Here is a 27,595-nt window from a genome sequence, read left to right as displayed (position 1 = left end):
CGGTCGACTGTGAATATATCTGCGTTGATGGTGCAAAAGGGGATCTCGTCCTGCAAACGTCCATATGTTTTGTACTTGTAGATGCTGTATCATATTTCTGACTACCCTACTTCGTACAAAACAGTAGATGAAGCTAGTCGTAAAAAGTGCACGAGACAATGGAGAAGATAAGGCCCAAGGCCAGGCCTCTCCAAACAACCATCTACACAATGAGATCATCAGCGGCTATCGAGAGTAGCATATTTACAACGCTTGAAAGGATGTCATAATGTTGTCGCGTAAGCCATTGACGTGAAGTCTTTTTTTAATTTAAAGTGCATAATGTGTGTATTATATTGTGATTACAGCGTGCAATAATACGAACAGGAACGTGCTGCAAAATAGGGGTCGTCCGCTACATCGCTAATGGAAATACACATGTACACACGTTTAATCGTTTTCGGGACAACCAAGTATTCACAACAAATAAAATATTTACACTTAAATCAGGTATATACTCGTACGTGTAACACGCTGGGAAATATCGCTCGTTGGACATTACTCCAAATCCTCCTTCACAACCTGTGATCACCCTAACTACAAAATTTCTTTGATAAGAACCTACTATCTCGTCATTTCTAAACCGATCTAGTTCATTTCTAACAAACGCTTCAACGGTTAATAATTTTTAAAAAAGTCAGGCTGTCTTCTGCACACAAATAATAAATATAACTTGGCCTATAATATGGAGACGTCTATCTGCGTATTTCCTTATAAACGGCTTTCATGATGTATATCTGTGAATGTATATTATAGCAATTAAGTAAGCAATTGTAAGTATATTATAGCAATATTAATAGCAATTTTTTCCTGCGGAAATAGTCCGAAGTGTGTTTTAATTCCGTGGCTACCAGTGTGATTGGCGTTGTCGTATTTCACAGTCCAGGCTGGAAGGAATATTTCTTCTCTTGTATTTCCTGCAATTTGAAAGCCCTTCCAGTATGCACCCGATATGGAAGCAAAGAAAATGTAACTTATGTAACGCGTTGAAATATGGCATAGAGGGCATCCAATTCTGTCGAGCATCTCACATGCCATATAAAGTTAACCGGCAGCGTAATACGGAGATCTATATAAGCACAGTCTGAGAGCTCTAGCTCATAGCATCTGGCAGCCGAGAGCTCCAGTGGCACCTTCAGTGTCTCATCATGCCTCTACCCTCAGGTCGTGACCACCCATGCGTCCCGAAAAGGAATACCGATTGGGCAAAAGAGAGTTTTAGCACGGTCTCTTAACGTGTCATACGGCTCCGCGGACCGTGTTTTTAGGGAACCATTGATAACCTCGCTTTCCAGCTACGGGCCTACGGTACCGATAGTGGCCAAGCAGGGCTCAGCGGCGGTGAATCGCCCACCTCATCATCATCCAATGCATGTGTGTGTGTGTGTGGCCAAGCAGGGCGTACGATTCTGTGTCTCGTTTTGCGGTGACTAGTTCCGATGGTCAACTAAATGGCCAATCGTCAACTAGAATTGCCTATACAGTGAACCCTCGTTAATATGACCCCCGATAATCTGACATACGCGCTTTACGACCATACTCCTGGGGAACAATGCAGTGAAACCTCTGCAAATCCCCCCCCCCGTTAATATGACAATTCCGCATTATGACCAAAATTTTCGGGAACGACCATGGTCATAATAACGAGGGTTCACTGTAGACCTGTTGCTCTGGACCAGGTGGCGCGAGTGAGCAGCAACGTCAGCGCCCCAAATTGTGCAACACGCGGTCGTTTAGCAGACGACGCGGCACTTTCAAATACACAGTCTCGAGTTGTTCGCACTTTTCAAGAAGCACCGCTTTTTCTGTGGATTTCCTACAGGCTTTGTATACTTCCTTGGCACGATACCGTTTGAAACACCATGCAAAACACGCTGATGAAACGACCTACTGTTGGGATCTGTGGCCGTTTGGGCCCGAAATGGCGCTGTGCAAACTTCACTGCAACATCCCTATAGCTGTGCCTAAGTAATACTGATGCAGTGATAACGAAGTATTTCTGCGGACCAAGCACGTCTGTCTGTTAGCTCCTGCACACACATACTCCCTCATCATGAATGCATCGAAAAATGGAGACTACGACCTGAGGCTGAGGTCGCAACTAGGGCTCACAGCTGTGAGACACTCCCGGCAGGTTCCTGGCTGCGCTAATCACACTGCGTTGTCGTCTGTGAGTAATTATATGTTAAGGTACGGGATTGTGATCGAATGCATATACGTCAATGGCCCGCTTTAGGGATACTGCAGCTGCTACTTCTATATTTCTACGAGTCTCAATCGTGTCATAGCTCCAGAAAGTTTGGGCATGTGCAACTAACGGGACACTATAGGCAGTCGTAGGAACGGGTAGCTTTTTCATAGGTATTTCGATAATGTTTTGCTGCGTTGTTGACGGAAGGGGTTACGATAGCGACATAGATACAAAAATATCGCCATGTTAATGGTATATTTTTAGGTGCCCTTCTTTAAAATTTGAGCAACTGATTAAATGAATCTGTACTCTTGACTCATATTTCGTTGTAATAAACGTATACACCGATGCTTTTACCGATTTCTACACCGATACCATTTCTACACCGATACCATTTCTCGATATAGCTTCACCTAGCAACAACACAAAGGCAAATACGGTATACGGTTATGTAATGTTTAACAGTATTTACTACTTGTAGTGCGTCTTCCTGCAACTATGTCGAATAACGATCATGTCAAACCCATCCTCTTTTAACTAACCCGTGATGTGCCCAAATATACTTCTCGAATTCTCCGTGAAACTTCGGAAACTTTCCGACAAGTTATTCTTATTGACCGTGAGCTCACGTAGCACCATCGTGCAGTCATGCAGGAAATCGCGTTCAAGATACGAGGTACGCCACAGTCTCACGAAAACAGCAGTTTCGCGTGAGCCTGATTGATTGATTGATTGATTGATTGAAAGAAAGAAAAAAAAAGGGGATTGTAGCCCTCATCACGAGGGCCGGCTACCCCAGATCACCTAAGGAAAGGAAAGGAATTCCAGACACCTCCACCATCACCCACTGGACATGTCGCGAAGTCTCATAAATGTGTATGCAGTCGGTACTGTGGATGTCATTTCACGAACATTTATATTTTTGAATTTGAACACTAATTTTTCCCGCGTTCCATTTCTCGTGGATGTTCATGGACGGTTGTTTGCAGTTTTTGGGACGTTTTATTGACCTTGCGGTGTTAGAAACACCTGTTATCACGAAGCGCATATTTGCCAGCTTGTATGTAACGGCCGGTTTAAAGTGTCGAAGTCTATTTACGAATTTCAAGTTTCACCCGCTTGACAATTTACAGTTGAGGAAAATCTGCGCGATGTTTTATTTCTATCTCGAATGGCAATTTTATGTCGCTCGGGAAGGGGTGGTAAAAGTGACTTTTAGAATATGTACGGTAGTGTGATGATTTTGGAAACCATATTGAACTGAATAAAAATTGGGCCACTATATTCATCATTAATTCAAAACACGTAAGTTGTTGCACATGCCGACACATATATGCGGGTCACGCGAGAGATGGGATGTAGGAACAGTTGGGCACACCTATATGTTAGTAGAAATAGAGGACAATATCAGTAGCTGGACTCGTTCTTGATATATCAGATATTCGGAAAATAGGTACATACATCTTCTACCTGAATGAAAAACATCATCATGTTCCAATAGCAGTCGGTGCGGCCATCCGGTGCAGCCATCGTGCCGCGTTTCTTTCTAACTGAAGTTAACTGAGGAATTTTCTTGTGAGAGGAACCATGGAAATGTTATGCATTCTTGCGAAGTTTTCTCGCGATTATTAAGTTAGACGTTGAAATTATGTCATTTTAATCTGGAAAGTATTTTGAACGCCCATTCTGCTGTTTTTTTTTTTTTTTTGTTTTTCTTTCCCGAGGAAGAGTAGGTTGTTATGATGCGATCGATACCAGCACAACCTGCCCGGTGGCTGATAGTGCACTTTTGCCTTTCACGCAATGCTGGCGTCTGGGAGGTGTGAAGATTTTGTGTGTGTGTGTGTGTGTGTGTGTGTGCCAGCAGCAGGGAGTAGTACTTTATTTAACGGAACATAGAGCGAAGAGATGCTTCTACAAAAAAAAAATAATAATAATAATAAAAGCGAAGAAAAACGAAAAAGTCTCTTCATCTCATGCGTGCGCTTAATTTTGACTACTAACTGCGTTATGGCACACATTTTTAGGACCTCTCCCTTTTTAGAATCTTGTGTTTTAGACACGTTGGGTCTCCTGTATGCAAGGCGCAGAGGAGAACACTGAACAATACCAAATTGCCGGGCAACTGGCGTGGCATATCCGATCATTTTCCTCTTATTATAATGCCTATGCAGGTAATACTACGGGGCCCCAACTGTATACTGTGTATGGCATAACTAATAATAAAACTGAATTGAATTGAACTGAATTGAAATAGAAGGATGTCTAAGAATCAAAGATCCCTTAGCAAGATTTCAACTTTGAGATATAACGCGTATTTGGGAAACAAGAGTCGGTCATGGTAATGTAACGAATCAGTCACCAAAGATTGTCCCGTACGAATTCTGTCAACAATGTGACAGTGCCTTGCATGTCACTCACTAACAAGAAGCCACGAGTGGTCTTGTTACTCTTAGACACTCTTGTACATCCCATCTGGGCCGTTTTACAGGTAACTCGAGATTCCTTGAACGCATCGAATCTTTGCCTTCAAGTTAGCCACTGTCTTCACAACCAGGACAACCAATCAAGCACCACATCATCAGAGGGTGGGAGGTCTAACAAAAGTAGTACGTTGCTCAAACTTAACACACACTGTCGCCTTTGCAAACGTGAGGACATGGATCATGTCCACTCTTTGAACTAGAACTCGGACGTTGTTTGTACCGCTGTTTCACTGGCGGTTTTCACTGTCGTCTTCGTGATATGTTTACCTGTGGGCAATAGAAGCCATTGTCGGCCTGTCCCAATATGCGCGTGCATTGTTTTCTTCACTGCTTCCAGACAGAGTTCGAAACACACGCGCGCACACACACGCGCATAATCCGCGAGCGAAGTGAAGAGCTTCGCATCTCGCTTCGTGGATGATCCTCGCTGAATGAAATCTAGTCTTAGGCACCACGACTGCCTTCGGAGTGGATGGTGACTAGCTCGGGGTCTCGGTGGAACGGCCGCGTCCTGGTCGAAGGTCTCGTTGCAGGATGCGCCTTCAACAGTCGAAGCGCAGTGGACTGCTTCCGTGGAAGGCTTGGTTGCGGACGTGAACCTCAGTCCACGCAGAACCGGCACCGCTTTAGGACTTGTGTGGACGAGCATTGGGCGGCGCACTTGTGCAGGCGAGGGCACGACCGTGTTAGTCTGCGGGAAAAGACACACGGTATTAGAAACGAAGGAGACGTATTAAGGAAAAAAACACACACACACACAAGCAAGAGTTGCACCTATCCGACTCAAGGTCATTATGCAGCTTAGCGTTTTACTATTCTCATTTGTAGGCAATGTAAGCGAAAGCACGTGATGCAGCGCCCAGTAATTTAAAGGTACTATAAAGCAGTCGAGGTCGAACCTATGCAATCGGCATGACGTGAGAGTGCTAGACTCAAAGGTTCAGCACAACAATTAATATGCGCAGGAGTTTACTCCAAGTATTTTTAATTGGTAAATAAAAACGCAGTCAAGAATGTCGGGGGAACGCCTGGTGGGAAGAAGTCCTCTATTTTGTAAAGCAACCCTGTAAACAAGGAGACCGATAAACAGATGGCTTTCCTGTTGGGATTTGCAAATACTACCTTTTGAGAAAATGTAATTTGTGTGAAATAAAATAAACAAAAGCCGAATCTTGCACTCAGTAGCTAAACGTCTATACCTGGGCCTTGTTTCAGCACCGTGGCGCTGCTATCGTACGTCGCTCTGTTTGGCTCAGAGTCATGCGCATGAGACATTTTCGCCGCCGTGCTTGGCTGAGTTGGCGTTTCGTCGGTCTGCTTCGCCACAGTGTTGCCAGTAGATTTAAATTTGCATTTTTTCGGGAGCTATAACATCTATATGAGAAAATTTTGCGGCATTTTACTCCCGAGGACGTACGCAATTCAGGGCACACAAAACATGAAGTTGCACCTCGACTGCTTTATAGTACCTTTAAGCAGAGCTGTCGCAAATTCTTATTCCAAATAATAATTACGGGGATAATGACCACACACCGCTATCATATTGGAGAGATATTCCAGTTTTACATTCGCCAACGCACTTGAATCCACCTCTTCTTCACTTCGTTTCATTTTGACTTTTTGACGTCTCCTTCTTACTCCGTGCATGTGTGCCAAGTTTATTTCGGTATCACGCGTGATTGGTATTTTTCCAGTAGGTGCGGGAAAAATTGCCCGAGAACTGGCTGCATTGCAGTTAAATGCACACGATGTAATTAGAGCGGAACCAGTACATGGACGCTGGCAGTTGTATACACATATAGCCTGCGAGTCCTTTTATTTCGTATTAGTAATGCGCCTGCTACCGAAATGTCTGCAGTTGGTGAGTTAAAATGTGCACCTCTCGGAATACAAGCTCACTGTTCAATCATTGCGATGTTGTTGTTGTTGTTGTTGTTTTTGTTTCGTGTTAGCGCCGCGAGGCAACTGTGGCCATGAGGGGGTGTACAGACGTGGACAGATTGAGAAAGGACAAGAAGGAAGGACTGGGGGAGAGGGGGTCATTGCGATGTATAACAGTGTAGGTAATACTATAGGTATAGGTGGGTCAGAGAAAAGAAGAAGAAAAAGTTTTCTGATATTGCAAACACACACAGTATACAACAGTAATATTTGTTTGTGGAATCCTGGAGTGGCTTAAATTCTGCAAACTTTGTTGGTTGCCCTAACTTCGTATAAATGTTACTAAATATCAAGGACACCTTTAAGATAGATTGGAGAAAAAAAGGAAACACTTAATAGCGTTTTCTGTCATTGCAAAACGGTCTACATTGCGTATGAAGTCGCAATATTGTTTAACGTGATGATGGTTCCCTTTTTCTTTCGCCAGTGAATAAACTTTGCTTCCGACACACGTGACATCAGACTCACGCGTGCAGATGCAGAGAGCCAAGCCGTGTGTGATGTTGTAACTGCTGATGTAAAGTGAAACTGCTTCGAAATAAATGCGTAAGCTACCGTCTTTGCAGTAGCCTTTATATATCGTACGCCGACAATTTGCAAATCATATCGGCAAACACAAATGAACGAGGCACACCCAGATACAGAACAGCAGGGACCCATGTCATACGAGGCCGATTACAGGCCACGAGAGCAATGCAATCAGCATCCAAAGAAGCTATGCAGAGTAGCTTTGCAGTCCGAACCATACATAGCAGGTTGGATCGCTATTAGAACTACTCGTACCGCTATAGTAAGTACCCTGTCATACGTAGCGGTATTGGTATTTGCGTGTATAGACGACTAAGCAAACAAAAACGACAACAAGGATATCGACGCAGCTCTTCGATCTATGTATTTCGATAGAGGAAAAGTATATACATAGTTCAGCCGTGTTTAGTGTACATTTTTGTAGCCCTGGTTAACTGCAACGTCCCTATAGACTTGGCCGCTCTGTGGACACTAGACGTGCATTCTGTTAGCCAATGAGGCTGCTTCCCTAACAACCAATGATATCATTTACTAGCGAGACATCAGAAGAATTCTACTAAAAAGATACAATAAAAGAAGTTAACAAATCCAAGCTGAACAATGTGATGTCACCCGCTTGAAAGAAACAGGGCGATCGGCTTATTATTTTCAGAACCGTTATCGTGAACACCTTCCGATCGCTACTATATAACCCCGCTCTCGAAGCAATATATTGCGATTTTTCTTATCTACATACACCCCCCGGCCCCCTTAACTAGAGCATTCTTAACCGAGCGAAAGAAATAAGCACCATCTAATCCGGCACCCTGTTGCACTTGCCTAAGCGACAGAGCCTTTAAAACGAAAGTGCAAAGACTCCTCTCACATTCATGCGGCCAATAACGCTCTGGCACCCCAACCTTTTGAACGCCTTTACCCTTTAATCCTCACCACTGTGACACCGACGTTTAATGTAAGCGAACGTGGTGGTGGTTTCTAAGGCTTCCGTTTGACCTATAGAAAACCCGGGCTCTGAGGCGGGCAGTCTCGGGAGAAGCTCCCAGCGTTCTTAACTAAGCGAATTACATTCCTCGTAACCGTGATCGCCAACTCTCGAGTTTCGCCTTGCCAACTTCGCACTTTTCGACTGCAAAAGATAAGATTTTTGTGCTTTCCCATTCGTGAACTTTTCTTCCTGCGGCAGGGACTGGAAATGTGGGCGCCAAATTAACTGTTAATGAGGTGATAAGCTTCAACTCCGCAGCCCCCTCCATGACGCATTTTTAATTAGTCCACTGCTGAGTTGCCGTAAATCAGTGGAATTCCGCGTGGGAGGATTCCTTTCTTTTCCTTTTCGCTCTCTTTCTCTATGTGTATACCCATACAGCTTCTCCGTGTAGCTGGCTTACTTCAAGTTAAGTGCGTCGCTCTTTTTGTGATTCCTTTGTTTTATTATTATTATTATTATTATTATTATTATTATTATTATTATTATTATTATTATTTTGAGTAACCAGTGTAAGAGACGCAGAGAGCTTTCTTGCTCTGTTGTCATTTTCGTCTTTTGATATGGATATTTTCCTTGTGTGTGCAGCTATGTCGAATTCACGCAGCAGCTTTGCGCGTCAAAGGCGTAATCGTGTTTCCGCAAGATGTGTTGGTGCCACGAGGCGTGACACTGTAGGGAGATATTTTTTCTTTAGAGTTATTATGCGTCCCGAGCCGACATTATGGAGCACTCTGCCGAAATCTGTCCGTACGCCAAGAGGACACCTCAGACAGCACATAACTTCCAAACAAATTGTGAGAGTATGGCATAGATGCAGGCCTGCTGGTGGACGTCATATGAAAAGCCTGAGTCTGAGCACAACTACGGGCACACAAACACACACTTCGGCACATACTTCCAAATATGTGCGACTCACTAATTGTGCGAAGGAAAAACCTATAAAAATGAAAGGTCGCCGTAATTTACGTCCAGTGAACGAATGTGAGCAAATACCACGCAGAAAAAAAAAGAAAATACAAGAAAAGAAAAACACTTCCCCCGATTTTACACAATCAACAATCGAATTTTGAACAATCGAATAATCATCAGCCAAACCGCAGTAAAAAAAATCGCATAATGATCAAGTAGGACTCGCGCGACAATAAAAACTAAAAACTGAATTTAAAAAAAATATATATAAAAATAAAAGAGGAGGACCTAAGTGCGAGTCCTGGCGTCAGCACCTTTTTTCCTGCGTTATTTGAATTCATTGGTTCTTGAGCGTTGGAGGTTTATGTATTTGTCTCGTCCATGTCTGTAGCCTGCCTCGGCTAATTCTCGTTGGTTACATCATCTCGATTTTCAATATAAATTCTTATCCACGTGTATACATCCAAAATATGCAATACGCTACTGCTTCTCCGTCGCTACCTGTTGGTCCCTCCCAATGGCTACGTACTGCTTGAAACGGCACCGTAATGTCCGTTGGTATGCTGGCTTACTTCGCAACACACATAATATTGCATTCCAGGGACGCCAACATGTATCTCCTATTACCGGCACGCACACACAATCATGCAGAAGACACAGTCCCGTGCTTGAGCAGAGTTTACCCTGAGCTGCATCGAACGATATCGGCCGCTGGTAGGAATGACACAAGAAGGAGACAAATGAGGACCATTATTCCTCAGGAAGGATGTGATGAAAGAGATCAGAACGGTATGTACCTTATTGGTCTCGGCCATTGGTGTCATTTACGCACCGTTTTCTTTTCTCTTCTTCTTTATACGCCTGTGGAGCGCTTTTGGTCCAACATTCCTGTAGTGACGCAAGCTGGTATTTACTAGATTCTACACTGACACTATCTGGCTATTGTTATGAATTCGACAGATAAATACTATAAAAAGGCTGTAGGGCAGCAAATTCTTTCTATTTGTATCGGTGGGGCTATGAAGTTTGTTGGTTGCCCTAACGATGAGGCGCATAGTTTAAATATATACAAGCAGCGGGTTCCTTGACGTTCAAATCGAGCAACGTGAAATATTCGTATGATTTGTCACTAACGCGTTCATATCAACGCTGCCACGCGTAATATCTAAGGTTTGGCGCTGTTGCCAACTGTTTGGCACGACAAAGGAGACAAACATGAAAAAACTTTGCTCCGTGCAGATGACAGAAGGAACAGAATAAATCGTGACTGGCATTTTAGTGGCATCCACTTTTTAGGTCATAACTTTTTGTGTCAACAATCGTATACGTTTACCTTCAACCACTGATGACGCAAAATGAATCGTAAACTTACGAATCGTGAAATCTGTACGGGAATGCACAGTCGAAAATACTCCGACAATTTCATTATTTGAAATTCATTCATTCTCATTTCACCCGTTCTTCAGCCGTCCTTTGCTCGAACCTGGAGACGCGCTGGAAGCGAAAGGGCACTCAGAGATTATGTTCCCCGCGCGCATTTTGACCACCGTAAAGCAGATACATATCTTTCTTTTTCCGCTGCCAACATTTTATTCGTTTCGTGACACAAAAACGCGATTTCAAGGAATGGGCACCACTACTGCTGCCACCCCGTGGTAGTCACAAGAACTGTACACGTGTGGATTGCCGTTTGCCGAGTTCCTTCATTTTTCCGTGTTTGTGTTCGTTCATTTTCGTGTTCTGTCGTGTTCATTTCGTGTCCGTTCATTTTCCCCGCTCGAGAACCGGTGCAGAAAAGATATCGCATCGGGCAGCACTCTTGACGTGAACAACTGTGCATATTCCGCACGCGAAAGGAAGCCATCCTCTTTTTCCTTGATCTTCCGAACATTGGTTTACTCAGATGTTTACCGCGTGACTAGTTATAATGGAATGTTACGTTATCGTCAATCCCATTCATTAAAGACGGCGGTCTCTCCAGTATAGTCATGCGAATGGGAAGAGGCGATTTTGGCAGTCCAGCCCCGTTGTGTCGTCGCTGGGAACGAGGCTAAGGAGCGCACGGAGACCGGTGGTTTGAGAGTAACGCGACAGGGTCTATATTTCTTGATTGAAGACAACGCGTAACGAAGACGTATATAGGATAGCTCCGTCCGTGAAACTTTCTCTCCCAGAATGCGACCCATTCGAATCGGCTCCATATATTGTCATTTATCGCGTGCCGCAGTCACGAGCTCGCGGTAAATAATGTCCCCATGAGTCCGCTGGTCTGGGAATGTCTACGCCTGGATAGTGATTCGCCGTGCGGCTCACCCCTTACCTTGCGCACATTTGTATCGACGAATTCGTAGTTTCTCCCTCGACAGGAAGAAGAAACATGCTTAAGGAACTGAAAAGTTGGAGCCATTATGGAATTTTGGGGCTACTGGGTGCTTGTTATCGACTGCTGCGTTTCCTGTTGTGCTTTCGAGCAGAAAACATTTCGCGTGTAGTTCCTTTTTCTGCGTGGCTGCTCCATTGTTTGCAGTTCTGCTAACAAGAAATATTGGATTTGATGCTTGTGTGCGTGTTTTACTTTTCAGTCGTCAGCCAGGACCGTACCGAACACAAAACGATTTATTGTTCCGTTTTCCCGTTATCTTCAATGTGAAAAATCTGGCTGTTTTTATTTTTTTGACGTTTCTTTTTTTTTTTTTTTTTGTCTTTGTTAGATACAGAGAAAGAAAAAAAAAACATGACCGGAGGGTTCCGCCGTGATGCTTGTTACATTGCGCTTCCAATTGGTTAAAGTTTCTGGTCTGAAGAAGTGGGTTCCTGTACATCGTCGATAAGTTTATGCGGAGCTGAACGCCATTTTCCTACAATACTGGTTTGATTAATTCGTGCAGCTGAAGATGCTTGTTACGTGCTGGGACGTCGTTGGTCATTTGGTGTGCTTGACAGGTAGCGGTAAGCGGTTGTAAAATTGCCTTTTTTAAGTAGGGGGTTGAGCTTTTTCGCTTTCTGCACACGCAATTTTAGCAAGGGTAATACTAATGATTCATACAGCGTGGATTTTCATGCAAATGCATGTTTTTTTTCTTCTCGATATGGTTTTGTATCTGGACGATGAAAAAAATACTTTTTTCGTGGTTGGGGACCCATTCGAATGGTTCCGTCGTGCATATATGGTGCACATGTTTTGCACGTTATCGCATATTCCGCATGAAAATGCACGCATAGTGCATATTTTGCCATATTTTCAGGTGACCACGTGCGAGAGCTTTAGTATTCTTTTGCATTAAGGTTTTGCTGGCTTCGCGAAGGATTTGGGTCGTCTTTCGCGAGAATCTCGGTCAGAATAGAATAGTTTCGATGTTTCGGTGGGGGGTGGGGGGGGAGGAATATGTTTAATGCGAAGAAAAAAAAGGAAAAACAGAGAAGGGAAAGGTTAGCCACGGTGTAGGCTCGCTATTCCCAAAAAGCTATCAAGCAAGCATAAGCGGATACAAGCAACGACACAGAAAATTAGGAAAAAATACAGAATAAACAGCTCCTTCTCTAATCGTTGCGCATAGGACGTATCAGAGCATGTCCAGGAGTTTAGATTCCCGAAGGAATCGTGTCAGTGCAGACGTGACTTGAGCGTGCTGAGTAGGGCCAAGTAGCACCGCGAGGGAAAGCTCTCGGTAGCCTAGGTAAGCGAGACGACGCCGGAGACTGGACCGGTGATCTTGGTACCGCTGGCAGTCAAGGAGTATATACTCCTTGACTGCCAGCGGTACAAAGATGTGTGGCATGTCAGCTTCTATTTGGCACGTGGGGCAAAGAGGCGATGGATGCTGACTCATCTTAAAGAGGAGGAGCGCAGTTCGTGCCACATTCAGCCGCAGCCGATGAAGCACCGATTCCTCGATGCGCGAGATGCGGTTAGGCACACCATATATCATTAAAGGGTCAATGGATTTAAGGAAGGCATTGGGTCGTATAGCTTCTTGCTGAAACAGCTGTGTGCGGTTGGCAATGAAGCGGCGGATTTCCAGCTGGCACCTGGAGTGCGCAAGCGGAAGGACAGTTGATTGCCGAGGGCTTGTCATGGGCTTGCCGAGCGAGAGCATCAGCACGATCATTGCCTGAAATTCCGACATGGCTCGGAATCCAATGGAACACCACGCCGTGTCCCAGGGATACAAGTTCAGAGTGCAGGGCGATGTTCGGTGGGATGTGGTGTCTAGCCTCCGCTATATAGCTGCTCCACTGCGCGAAATACTACCCGCAAATGTCAGAAATCTTTTCTTACAGCGGCGCTCAAGGCTCGCGCCTTCGCATGTGGCATACGGAGTGCGTTTGCTGCGCGTGCGTGGCCTGCGGGCCTTCGCCACTTTCTTTACCGTTAGAACACGGGCGGCGTTCGGATTTCGCATGGTGCAGTGCCCAAAGCAAGGGCTTCAGCTGCATGGTTTGTCCCTGTGGCGCGAGCCCTCTTTGTTGTGTGCTCCTGAACGAAGTCTGTGATCCCTCATACAATGCTCAAATTTTGTCAAATATGCATACCAAGAACGGTGAAAAACATTGCACATGTTCACAGTTCTTACTGCATATTTCGAAGATTTTTGGTGCATACTGCACGCATATTTCTGGAGTTTTTATCCGCGCTCAACTAATGAATGCGTGGCGAACGTAGCAACTTAAGAAACGACGGTAATAAATATTGAACGAAGAAAGAAGGAAGTCCCCGAAAAGTTTAGGCAGCTGCAGGACTCGAGTCCTGCAGCTGGCTAACCTTTTCAGTGACCTCCTCCTTTATTCGTTCATCGTTCTGAGACACTTGAGGCTTTCTGTCTTTGTCCTTTCTTCTGTACTCCAGCCTCAGAACGTCGGTTTCCATCGTGTTCAATAAATATTACGGCAGTACAAGTAAAAAAAAAAGCTGTTGAATAGTGGTGTAGTTGATATTTATTATTTAACAATAAAAGTAATACTCATAAGTGTTAACTTAAAAATTAATTTTACTATACAAAGCAAAGCCCATACAGCGTAACCGGCCGGTGGTAGGTTTGGGACCAGTCACCTCCGAGTTTTAACTATGACCTCGCCAGGCGAATGTTGTGTCCATTTGGCCATGCCGCTGGTCGTAAAACACAAGCATAGCCCCTCGAAACTTAAGCGGAATATGTTTGCCGGAATATATTAAATATTTATTGGAGTCTTATAGTATTTACAATGTCGAACTTTCGGGAAATGATTTTGAGCGAGAATTTTACAGGGGAGAGAACTACGACGAATGTCGGCCCAGTTTCCCCTGAAGTCGGCCCAGGACGCATACGAACCCCCTCTGTCCCCCACTCCTTCCTGCTGTCCTCTCTCCATCTGTCCACGTCTGTATGCCGCTCATAGCCACAGTTGCTTCGCGGCGCTAACACGAAATTGAAAAGAAAAAAATTACAAAAACATTCAATCCGCATCATTATCACTCTCGAATATTGGCCAGCCACTATAACATCCTTCAAGGACTTTCGTACTGAGAAGAAAGGACGATCAGAAAATATTTCGAAACTGGCTTCTGCCGGTTTAGTTTTCCACGTGTGCTATCTATAAAAGCACGGTGCAATGTGTGTCGAGATTGCCAATTCTGCGTGACCTGCTCACTGACACATTGCTCATTTTCCTAGAGCTACACGTACTCCAGTATTCACTTCCACGAGAGCAGCAAACATGGAAATAGAATTCATATAGACTGGGATATTTTTGTAAGTACTGTTTCTGGGAAACAGCCGATGGCTTCATCCCGATTTTTTATTTTTTATTTTTATTTTATTTTTTGCTTTTTGCTTTGCGCAGTATGTCTACGTAATGAATTTGAAACGTTTGAGCGAACGTATAATTGCATCACTGACATCATCCGTGCCGCGTATTTTAGGCCGAGCTAATTGGAACCACTTCCAGGTCTTGTAACACACGAACAACGCGTGTCGGTTCGAACACCAAGTATTTCTGGCGTCATCCAAATTACACCGTCTAGTCAGTGTTATGAAAGCTAGAAGCTGTGTACACTGTGTCTAGACCGGGTTCAGACTCTCGCAGGGATAAATGGCGAGTCTCCCTAGGTGGGGGAACGCGTACCGATCCGTTGTTGGCATCAGGAGAGCCGGTCAATTAGGATATGCGCAACCTGAAAAATGACGCACGCAGCGCACTTCTGACAGGCGCGGCGGCACAAAATGGGACGGCGAAAACGGTTCTTCGGGGGTGATAAGTGACGTTCTTTTTATCTTCTTCTCTTTTTTTTCTTCTTCTTTTGTTGTATGGTTCGGGAGCACGTCGTGTGAAGAAAATCCAAATAACACGTTCTGTCATTTCAAATGTGGACTAACGACGTGTGCACTTCTCAAATTAACAGCGAACACGCTTTCGCTTTATAGTGTATGCATATACCGTGAAGCAACGGAAAGTCCTAATGAGAGAAAAACAGGCCTCGGTTGGTTGCGTGACCACCACCACCACCACCACCACCACTGACCCCAAGGCTGCAGGTTCGAACATGACCAGGAGATTGGTGGCGGGTACAACTTGCTTAGACACGTCGTCTTCCGCGAAGGACGTTAAGTACAGTGCACCGCCGTGCAGAGCTACCAGGTGGTCAAAATTAATCTACAAACTGGCCACTGTGGCGTATTTGAAGAGTTATCGATATTGTTGGGACAAGGCACAGATCGCTAAAATCTCGCCGCCCATTCAGGATGCTTTCTGCGACAAATTCAGACAACTCTGAGAAAAGTTCACGTTGTACACGTTGTTTTTTTACGACAAGATACCACAGGGCAGGTGCGTTGGAAATATGTTACAATAACATGTTTCACCGTCCCTATATTCTGTTGATCGAACAACCAGCTTTCCTGATGTGGTATCTGAACCATACAAACTGAAGTGTTCAAAATCTACGCTTGCGTGTCAAAAAAAGTCAAATCAAACACACTTTTCAAACATTGGCAATACTACAGCTTCATACGGAATTGTGCTGGCGTTGCCTGAAAGCAAAAACCCCAGTTTTTTTTTTTTTTTTTTTTTTAATATTGGCCTGTCAGATCGGCCTAGCATTCTCCCGCGGGGTTTGCGCATTCTCATGTGCGTGAACGTCGTAGCTATTTCGACAACCACGCAATAATTTGTAACAGAAGAGCGTTACGGTTAGAGGTGGTAACGCTCGTTTAAACTCCGTGCAAATGCAATAAAATGGAGGCGTGAAATTTAGGTTACTGGAAGACGGAAAAGTCAAAATGAATTTGCTACCCGTCTGTCAAACTGAAATTCTCCTTCTCAATACATTGACTTTTGTTTCATTTACACTTTCTTTGACTTCCTCATCGGGAACATAGCCTATCAACGTCGACTGTTTCAAAAATCCTGATATGACAGCTTAAAGAGGCTTCAGAGAACGTTCGACTTGAAGTTACCCGCAGGATATGTAGGATAAATTAACTTGGACACCCTCCAAGTTCCTGTGTCCTTTTTGTCGGTGCCACAGATTAATTAACACTCCGCTGGAAGAGTCTAGCGTACCTCGGGGCTATTCTCGGGACTTTTGTGTATGCGAAGTGTAACGTTGTACCGTCGAGGGGCTTTGTTTCTTCAAGCTGTGTTGCGGCTTCTACGCGCTTTCAGTGGGTTTATCTCATTCAGTGCTGTACCCGCTACCGCAATTAAGTGATGAAATGCAGCTGCCCGGTACTTCATCGAAAAGTCGTATTGCCAACTATATATGATGGGACAAGCGAAAGTGGCGTAATATTAGCGCTGCTGGTTACCTGCTTACCGTGGTTACCTCGCGAAATCGAGGTTGCCAAGCTCGGTTTCCCATAACCGCGGCTAGCGCTGCCCGTGTGACAATGGTATATAGAACACTCAGTAATGTATGGGTCAGCTTGTGGGCATTTGGGCGCAGTGCACAAAGTAGAGGTGCAGGTCTAGCTGCTGATCACGAGATCCGTCGTCGTCGTCGCCGCCTGCTTTTCTAGCTAAATAAATCTGGGGCTGAGTACTTTACATGAAGTCGACACAAGTCGACTTAACTGAATTAGTCGATCTATCGTGTGTACGTAATCCGGTCTATATCGACTTACGGCGAACTCACTTCTTAAGAAGTCTGTGGGGAATTTTTGTTCGCAGGGTTCTCGTAAACAACGCTAAATTTCTACACGAAACAGGTACAGGCGTGTTCCCCTCGAGGTTACGTAAGGAATGACATATTTTTGAAGGCCTGTTGCGATCCACTGATTTTTGGCGAAATAAACTCAAATTTTCAATACGTGGGAGTGTATGGGAGATGCAACAAAATCGCTTCTCTCAGCACGACCGCCCGCGATATTTGGGCCAAAATGATGTCATTCCCTACAGTAATAGTCGGGGAATCGATTGCAATCAACAAGTTTGACAAGCTTACTGCAGTTTTCCAGATCCCTGCGAATGAAAATAATGGCTTTGTCGTTTGCTATCATGTCCCGCAAGCTGGCGCCGATTACATTACTTCCTTAAAGCGCATGGGGAAAGCAAAGCGAAGAAAACAATTTTGCGACGGTGCTGCCAACTCTCTCGGGAAGCGAACCTTAACCAGACCCCATGCGTCCGCCTTAAAAGAGATGTCGACCCAGTAAAGATAACTCGCTCGGCTTGTGTAGTCCAGACGACAAATGTCGAATGAACTTCGCCACGTAAACTGCCTCGTCAGTCGACTTATTCAGCCGCTTCTTATACGTTACTGCCGGATGCCTCCCTCGGCTCAGAATAGAACAAGTGGATGACGGCCAGAGACGGAGTTCAGTTTTCAGTTTTCATTCTCATTTCATTCATTTCATTTTCTTTGTGGGAGTAGCAGGATTCGTCAGGTAACGAATTCAATATCTTCCGTTTTTTTTTGTTTGTTTTTTCTATGATCAAACTCAAACTCAAAAGGAGGAAGAGGGAGCTAAGAAGTGGAAGAAGAAGAAGATGAGGAATAGCTGATTATGAAAAGAATGGCGCGCCGAAAGGCTGCGAAAATATTTTAGAAATAAAAGAATTCATGGCGATGACAAAGTCGTGTATAACGTATCTAAATTTCAACGTTACAATTCAAAGACGAGGGTGACGCTCCTGATGGCATTTCCCTGTGGGTCTGGGAATGCTTCTACATAACTTGAAAGATTACAACACATTTTTCGTCTAGTAAGACGTGGGTTGAAAAGCGCTTCAAGAAAGGGAATCTAATACCTTCCAGCAATTGTGGTGTCTCTTGGAGATAATGACTATTAGCAACTGTAGAGTTAGGAAGCTGAGACACAACGGTGAAACTCAAACTCCCGAAAAGTTCGAAATCTAGGAGTAACTTGTTTAGCGCAGCACTATTGGGATACTCAAGTTCAGGGAGGCGATTCTTCATCTTGAGTGGAGCATACGCGCTGCAGTTTCTGAATTAGCAATAGACTATTTTACAAAGATGCGCGCGCCACCAAGCGCGCGGCAAAAGGCAACATGGGGAAATTTGAGGGACACTGGTCGTGTCGTCTGCTTCGGTTATTGTTTACCCCGGCTGCTGCTGCTGCTGCACACACCGGAATATTGTTCTTCTTGCTCTACCTCCGCCTTTGGCAGTCTCGTAATGCATGAGAGCACTCTAAGTTCCCATGAGGCCTTCCGTGCCACAGGTGGCGCTTGCTTTCATAAAAAGGTCTATTCCCATTAGTGAATATCCAACGGTAGCTATGTTCCCCTCCTGCGTTTCAACTATCTCCTTTTTGCTTCCTATATGAGACTCCATATGGTGAGCTCAGCTTGCATAACTATAACGCCAAATTTTAGCTGTTTAGGCTTAGAACACAATGTTACAACAACCGTATACCGGAAGACGGCTCCTCCTATACGTACTAGACCGTTGCTAGATTCGCATATTGTCTAGACCTCCAAACACGAACGTATCACACAGAACGAATGAATGCTGCCATGATTTTGTCAGCATTTAGCTTCAGCGGTGTCCACGGGAACGTGCTCCTTCTATTTTGAGTTTGAGTGTAATACGTGCTTCTCCTGGTATTTCACTGCGAAAACTGCACTTAGGAAAAATGATCGCCGTGGTTGATTACCCGATACGCATCCAACTGAACCCTACGTGGTCCCCCAGTGGTTACCGAGTGATTATCAACCGGTCCGTCGGCCTCGCGAACATTCGGGTGAGCGTTTGGCGGTCGGCAGAGAACCAGCATACATTAAATATCCACGTTCCTCTTTACCCATGTCTGTGGCACCTTTTCATGCTCCTTTCCTCCACACCGGTCCCACGGTGTGAGTGGCGACCTTTTTTGGAGTAGACCATACCAACAACTGTGCTCAAGAGGGTAAAATAATACTCAGTCCAGCGTGTTGAAACGTCGTCGAGGAAAAAATGAACGAAAGATGAAGCATGAAGTCGGAGCAATTATTTAATACGTAAGCTTTCGGGCAGAGCCTGCTGTTCTTCAAGAAGGGCAGGCCTTCAGGAGGGCAGGCTCTGCCTGAAAGCTTACGTATTAAATAGTTACTCTAACTTCGTGCTTTACTCTTTTGTTATTGTTTTTCTTGGCAACAACTGTGCCGTTGGAAACTGCCGCACAGTAGTTCATTGCCTGGCCAAACTGAATGTTCTTTGTATGCATTCTAGATTTTCAAGTTTTGAAGAAAAGAAGTGATTTTAGTAGAGTACGTCATGGACCTATTTAGTCCGGCGTCCCTTGATGGAGATGCAGTCACCCCATTGGGTCGATACCGCTGTCATGAGATACATAATTATTTATATATTAGCATAACCCTCAGGTTGGGAGTGATATTTCGAACACAGTGCAGTTTTTTTGTTTTTTTTTTTAATTGGGCACTACTGGGTAGTACTTGCCACAGCAGCCCCGAGTTCGGAATACTGAATCCCGCATTGAAGCTTCTGCTTTCATTTCTTTTTACGCATACTTCCAGTCAATACCAGCAATACTACGAAGCCATTCAACCTGGCTGCAATTTTGGCCAGTGTCAGAACCTTGTACGACACCGTCGAGGTGTTCAAATGTTTATGGAGTTTCTGGTGGCTACCTACTTAGACGGCCACCGATCTGCCTTCAGTGGGTACCCGGGCATACAGGGCTACATACCTGTGCCGACGCGGCTGCGAGATGTGCCGCGCTTGATGCGGCCACGTCGGTACTGCCGGTCTTGGTGTCTGCGTGTCGCCTGCTAATACGACGTCTCTGCGACGACGGCCCCCATCACTTTTTTGTAGGCGCTATCCGACTTCCTACAGTCCATCGCCCCCACACAGGAGTTTGTCGTCGGCTGCCGCTGTATACCCGCGAAGACGTGTTCCTTCTATATCGTCATCGGCTGAACGTTGCCTTCACCCGTTCACTCATGTTCAAAATGGGCCGCGTCCCATCTCCCACTTGCCCCTGCTGCGCCGTAGAAGACGACATCCCCCATCAGCTCCTCCACTGTCGGCGTCAACTTCGTCATCAGCGGGCTATGGCGACGCCTCTCAGAGCTTGGGTGCACGGACGTTTCCCTCACAACACTCCTTGGCCCCGTGCAGCCAGCTAGCCTTGTACGACTTGTACCTAGTCATTTCACTTCATCCTTATGCCGGACCTTCCCCGAAATAGACAATCAACCCTGTGGTCGCCCAACAACTCGCTTTTGCCCATCTCACCTCTACTCATCCCAATTGGTGACAAATCTTCACCGATGTCTCCGTAATGCCTGACGCATGGGGCGCGGCCTTTTACGTCACCGATACGGACCATGAGCAGGCCTTCAAACTGCCCTACCCCATGTCGTCCAGCGAGGCTGGACTCTTCGGCATTCTTGCCGCCCTTGCATACATTTCTGACTTGCCACCGTCCTCCCCAACAGCAATGCGTCTCTCCTCCGCTTGACGTCGTCCCGCCCCAACCTCATACAGGATATACCCAGTCTGATCATGCAGACGTACAACAGGCTCCGCGCCAATTGTCATGTTTTGTCCCTCCAATGAATGCTCGGTCACGCGTAGACGCGGCTGCAAGACGAGCTGCCACAGCTGCTACTCCTGCCAGTGCACGTCTGCCCCTCACACTTTCGGCTTGTCATTTATCTATTCGCCGCCGGTGTGCTGCCCATGTCCAAATATTTAGATCCGAGGCCGCCGCCCACAGCAGTCACATGGAATCCATCGACCCCACGGTGGCCTTCTTCATTGCGTGTCGCTGCAGTCGTCAGAAGGAATCGCTGCTGCGCCGCCTCCGTCTCAACGTTGCCCGCACCCCATTGCTTCTTTACAAAATGGGCCAATCCAGCTCACCATTGTGCTCCAGCTGTGGCGAGGTGGGCGGCACTCCTCATTATCTTCTGCACTGACAGCAGCACCTTCCCCAACGGCAAGCCCTCCATCGCCGTCTAATACAGCTGGGCTGCAGCACATTGTCCATGTGCTGCCACCCTCCTTGGTCCCGTCCCTCGGCCTACCCAGTGGGCCGCCACCACAGCCCTTCTCCGCTTCCTGAAAGACCCGGGCCTTGCGTCTGCCTTCTGACTGGGCTTTCTTGTGCCATGTCGTGCCTGTATTGCACTAACGGTTCTTTTTTTTTCTTACTTTTCCTTTTCTTACTTTTCCTTTCCTTTCTTTCTTTTTCTTTTTTGTTTGTTTGTTTATTTTGAGTTTCTTTCTTTTTTGCAGAGTTCGAGATAACTCGTTACTGTAACTAAGTTCCTTTTTTTGGTAACTTGTAACTTAACTCGGTACTTTTGCGCCATGGTAACTTTAAGAGGAACTCGTTCCTTTTTCAGGTAACTTTGCCAGAGTAACTTAAGTGAAGTTCCAAGTTATTTTTAATTCGCTTTTCACTCGCGTCCACATATTTTCTTGCTTTCTCTCCGGTTCCCTCATGGCATCTTTCGCCATAAAGCGTGATATTCAATCAATGAGATTGAAATTAAGCTGAACCATTGTGCGCCCACAGGGAGCAAGTTCCTTTCAGGGACCATACCGTAATCCCCTCAAGACCGTGGCTTTCGGGCGCGACCTTGTTCTCTAGCTTCGAGCGTAGTTCAATTCTACCAAATTTGTGGCGCTGTCGAACACTATGACGTCATTTCTTTACAAACCGGGAGAGGTATATTGTTGGGCATAAACGAAAACGATCTAAGCGTGTTGCACCTGCGTAATGCTATTTTTTGTCCGAAGTAACTTGGAAGTAACTCGTTCTTTTTTTTTAAGTAACTCAGTAACTGCGAGTTATCTTTCAGGCTGAAGAACTTCGTTATTAACTTAGTTACATTTTTCACACGGTAACTTAACTTGTAACGAGTTCTTTTTGACGGGTAACTTCTCAATTTATGCTTTTTTGTAACAGCAAGTCGGCATTAGCTTGGCTGACATTACCGTGTTTCTTTCTTTTTATTCTATTAAACATATGCCCCCATTATGTCTCTCATCTAATGTTACATATGCCATGGAGTAGGCTACTGTTTCCCAGCGGTGAAACACCCCGTGTCACAGTCATCATTAATCTGTTCTCGTTGTTCCACGTTTCAAACATGTTTCGTTTATGCACGTTGCTTTGACATCTCATTGACTCATATCTTGCATGGTGAATGGACTAGAGCTTTGCGAGGGCAAGCAAATGCTGTATGGCATGTTTTGTATCCGCTTTGATCCCTTGCTATTTCTCTGCCGCGAAACGAATTTGCTGTATCTGCAGAAACGAAATCAAACCGTAAGATGAAATCACCACCCCTGCCATTCCATCGTTGACGGGTCAGCACACCCTGCAATACCCGTCTACTCCAATTCTCACCCTTCCGTTAAAGGAAAACCCGCCTTTCTCTCGGGGGTCGAAACTACAAACATTTCACTTATTTTCTCCGTCAAAGACGGGGAAGAAAAAAAAAAAAAAGGCTTGAGAATGGCGAAAAGCGCCCGTCAACCCATCGAACGCCATCTCTCTGGCGTTTTCTCTCCCAGTCTGGTGCACAACCGCGCTCGTTAGTGACCGGAGTCGACGCTTGTCCACGCATCGCACATATACGCTCTTTTATATTTAGCGATGTTTTATGTCTTCCTCTGTCTTGGGAACACTCCACTGTGGCTGGTCTCCCGGCAAAGTCGATACTTGGGTTGAAGGGTTCTTAGCGGACCGGAAATAGGCTGGGACAGATTAATGTGGTTTCCAATTTTCGTTTGTTCTCGTCCGCCTGTCCCGAATGAATAGGGAACGATCGAGTTGCGGGGCCGCTAAGCGCCCGAAATCGAATTTTGCTAATCAGATTATAAGCCTCCTCTTTCTTATATGGGTTTGTCGGAAGGGTTTGGAAAGCAGTTTGTTGGCTTGCCTCGGTCGAAAATAGTCTCGCTAAGATGATATCTGTATGTGAACGATCCTCTGTCTCCCTCTGTCACCGTCGGTTGGGTGAACAAAAGTAAAATGGAGGGCGTGACGCTCATGAAGAGGGTCCCCGTAATTGAGAGAGGAAAGAAACGCAACGAAAGAACGAATGGAAGCGGTACACACGGGAAACCCATTCATGGTCAAAGCGAGCCCAAGTTTGATGAAATCGCACGAACACTTGCAGGACTTGGATATTTTTTTTTTCTCGCGGGCCAGGGACAACCCAACAGCTTCGTCACTTCGAAAGGCACCCTGTGCAGTCGATGCTGCCTGGCGATGCTGTCGGTAGCGACACCGGCAAGATGGCCTCTCCAGACCGCCCGACTAAGCGGCAGACCTTTTGACGTGACGAAGGCCCTGGAACTCTGGCCTGCGACATATATCTTCTGTGTCCTCCAACAGACTCACTGACCTACACGTTCGACCAGTTATCGCTTATCGCAACCCGCGTGCTTTCCCAAGCACGCAGCCCATGAAAAGAGGTAGCCGCCGAGAAATACTGGCGGGGTGCGGGCATGGGCTTCATCAGCCTGTTTTTAGTCCGTCCAACTCCAACTCCAGCCTGTTGTCAACAGCTATGTTCTGCGGTCTCCCTTCAAATCCCCGTACGCGGTGGAGGGAGGCAATGGGGAGCCGGTCCTTCACATACTGGAGAAGGGCCCCTTGGTAACGCGGTCTGCCCACGGGTGGGCCGTGTCTTTCAATGCACGGCCCATAGAACGGTCGTCGGGCCAATATTCATTGCGGTGTTGTTTCCGGGAAGATTTTTTTTCCCTAAACAGCTATCTCTCATCTCCCCTCGACAGCTTTTTTTTTAATTCCCTGTTAGCGCCGCGAAGCAACTGTGGCTATGAGCGGCGTACAGACGTGGACAGATGGAGAGAGGACAGCAGGAAGGAGTGGGGGACAGAGGGGTTAGTACGCGTCCTGGGTCGACTTCAGGGGCAACTGTGCCGACATTCGTCTGGAAAGTCTTCGGAAAACCCGGGGAAAACCTCAGACAGCACGGCCGGCGACCGGATTCGAACCCGTGTCACCTCCCACCGTGGAAAGCGGCCACCCTAACGTCTGTGCCACAGGAGCTGGTCCCCCTCGACAGCTGGCAGCTTTAAATGGTGTTCTTGTTTTTCAGACGGAGTTGATGATGATGATGATGATTGAAAGAAAAAAAATGGGGATTGTAGCCCTCATCACGAGGGCCGGCTACCCCAGATCACCTAAGGAAAGGAATGCCGGACACATCCACCCAAACGGAGTTGTCTGCGTCGTATATGCCCATTTCCGCGGGAACGTTAAACACTGTTAGGCATCACTTGTTTCTTCCTTTTTTTAAGCTTCACTTTACTGTAATATGACAGATGTTCTTGACTTGTGCATGAACCACGACCTACTAGATTATAACGACCACGTCACAATCAGAAAACCCTATGAGGAGCCTGTCCGCATGATCCGCCAGGGGCGCTACTGATCGGCACAACACGATTGGACGATGGAAATTTGAATTCTGAACACGCAGAAGCGTGTGTACGACTACCGTAGCAGACGACAGCGATAGCCCCTACGAAAACGCGTAGAATGATGATGATAATCAACCTCAGAATGAAACATCTGTGGAACGTCCACCGCTTGTACAGAAATACTAAGGTAAGCTGAAGTACAAAGTATTGTAGGAGTTGAGGAAGCAATAACTGGGACGATCAGAAGCGCCACCGCTACCTTCCAAAAATGCGGCGCATAGAAGGGGTGCGCCTGACATGGTCGTTATAATCTAGTAGGTCGTGGCATGAACAAACCGGCTGGCATTGGCTTTCGTTCTTCAAGGCGTGTGCACCGTGGGCAGCGTTCTTCGTCAATGCCTTTCGGCGCGAGTGAAAAGGACGCTCTGACTAAGCAAATGAGAACCGCATCTTCGATCCAGTTTACATCGATGCTTTTTCACCTAGTGCACATCTTGCATTGACTGGAAAGCCAAATAGCAAGCTAGTACTTAGTAGGAGTACTTGTCGCTTAGATTGATATCAGAGTAGTATCCATGTGCTTAGCAAACGCAAGCCGTTGCGGGAAATACGAAACGAGAAGCACGAAAAAGTTATCTGAAATAATGCCTATACTACTACTAAAGACCCTGGGGTGGGGAGCAGACCTGCTATGCTGGTCTGACATTCCTGAATAAAAAAACTAATACTTCTATTTAATTAACCTGATCAATCGTAAGTAAGGCACTCGTGACAAGTACTCTGTTCAAGACAAATAGCTAGGATTTCTTTTCTTTGTGTTTTTCTCTCACTAGATTCAGCCGTTTTCGAGTATTTAGCTATAGGTGACTTTCGAAAGTCATCTGACGTGCCTGTTTATCTTATTTGACCTCTTCCGAAGTAATCAAAGTTGCTGATTTCCCCGCTATTTTGTACGATGCACAAATTAAAGAGCGCTTCCCTAAGACCAGCGTTCCTAAACTTCTCCATCTTAGCTAAAACGGCTTTAAAAGGGCGGCCTGCCTCGTGGTAATATGTTGAAGGTGACGCCTTCGCAATCGTAACTTATCGCCTCCTTTCCAACAGCATGCCAAGGACGGGCGATTTGTCACCTGCAGACGTGGCCTACCCGAAAAAGGAGAAATCGAGAAGGAAAGCTAAACAAAAGCGTCGCGATCGAAGACGATGTATCCGTAATTTGGCTAGAAAGTGATATATTACAGCGTGCACCGAAAAAGAAATTTTCCAAGAGCCGCTTCACGTCTTTGCTGATAACGGCGTTCGAACACGACTTTCTTTTCCGGGAGAGATGCCTTCCTGGCGAAAATGGCAGGTTAAGCGAAACAGAGTATGGATACTGTCTTCACGCTGTCGATGATTTGTTTGAGGCGGATAACGAACGGTGGCGTAGCTTAGCGCATACCGAACGGTATGAGTTGCAACGGGCTGCACACCCTACAGGACGCCAAGGGAGGTTGTCAAAAAAGGCTCGGCGCATTATATATCTTCTCCTTCTTCTTTTCTTTTTTTTTTTTTTTGTCTTTAATACACGTAGGACAACAACTCTGAGAGCATTTTTTCAGGGTATCCCGTACTCAACGGCTTGTGAATTAGTAAGAAGAGTTTGCAGGCTCTGCAGACCATCGGCGGTGTTGTTGTTGGATCTGCAGCACGCAGTTTTTTTTGTTTTTTTTTTCATTGTATACAAACGATTTTTAACCAACTATTATTGTTTTCATGACTCAGACCCAACTCGGGTTTCTAATCGGAAGACGCACAAAGCCACCGAGCCTGATCCTTGGCCGTTTGGCTGACCGTTCCTCCCCCATTTTTTTTTCTTTGTTCTGATAAATATATAACCCCCCCCTCGACCCTTCCCACTTCATTCCCTCATCTTTTTGTCATCATAAACTCACCATCACCTTCAGCTATACAATCGTCACGGTGCCCACAGCCAAGCCAACAACGGCAAAGTTGGTGCCTTCTCCGTCACCTATTATTTTCATCAATATGTTTCAATCAAACCTGCACCCCTGTACCCCTGATACCGCTAAAAAGTAATGGCATGTCCGAAAGAGTAAACTCATTCGCTTGTTGGTGATAGCCAAGGTCGTGCTGAAGACTGCATGGGAGGTGGAGGGTTCGAATCTTACCGCCGGCTGTGCTGTCTCAGGTTTTTTTTTTTTTTTTTTCCTGGTGGTTTCCCGGCAGACTTTCCAGGCGATTGTCTGCCCAGGACGCATACTACACCCCTGACTTTTTTTTTTCCTTTTTTCGTTTTCTTTCCTTTTTTTTTCGTTTTCTCTCTTTTTTTTTCGTTTTCTTTGCTCTTTTTTTTCGCTTTCATTCTTGCCGCTTTCTTTCCTTTTTTTCGTTTTCTTTTCTTTTTTTTTTCGTTTTCTTTCGTTTTTTTTTCGTTTTCTTTCGTTTTTTTGTTTTCTTTCTTGCCGCCTTCTTTCCTTTTTTCGTTTTCTTCCTATCTTTTCGTCCCCTTTCCTTTCCTCTTTACGAAAGGAATAGCAAGTCGGCCTTTGCCTGACTAACCTTTCCTTGCTTTTTTTTTCTCAATAAACATATCCCCCCCCCCCACACACACTGTCCCCTACACCCTTTCCTGCTGTCCTCTCTCCACGTGTCGACGTCTG

The 27,595-nt window shown here is 45.6% G+C and overlaps 1 protein-coding gene across 2 annotated transcripts in view; it reads right to left on the bottom strand.

Annotated features, from left to right (window-relative positions):
* Positions 1–3,216: 3,216 nt before the first annotated feature.
* LOC135377431 (octopamine receptor beta-2R-like) overlaps positions 3,217–27,595 on the bottom strand; it is a 398,704-nt gene continuing 374,325 nt past the window's right edge. For both annotated transcript variants that reach the window (XM_064609827.1, XM_064609831.1), the window contains one exon: positions 3,217–5,407. The gene's annotated coding sequence lies outside the window, so the exon portion shown is untranslated. The remainder of the gene's footprint in view (positions 5,408–27,595) is intronic.

The sequence above is a fragment of the Ornithodoros turicata genome, chromosome 1 (assembly GCF_037126465.1).
Source record: "Ornithodoros turicata isolate Travis chromosome 1, ASM3712646v1, whole genome shotgun sequence".
Lineage (NCBI taxonomy): Eukaryota > Metazoa > Arthropoda > Arachnida > Ixodida > Argasidae > Ornithodoros > Ornithodoros turicata.
Note: the sequence above shows the minus strand (reverse complement) of the source record. Positions and strands in the feature narration are given on the sequence as shown.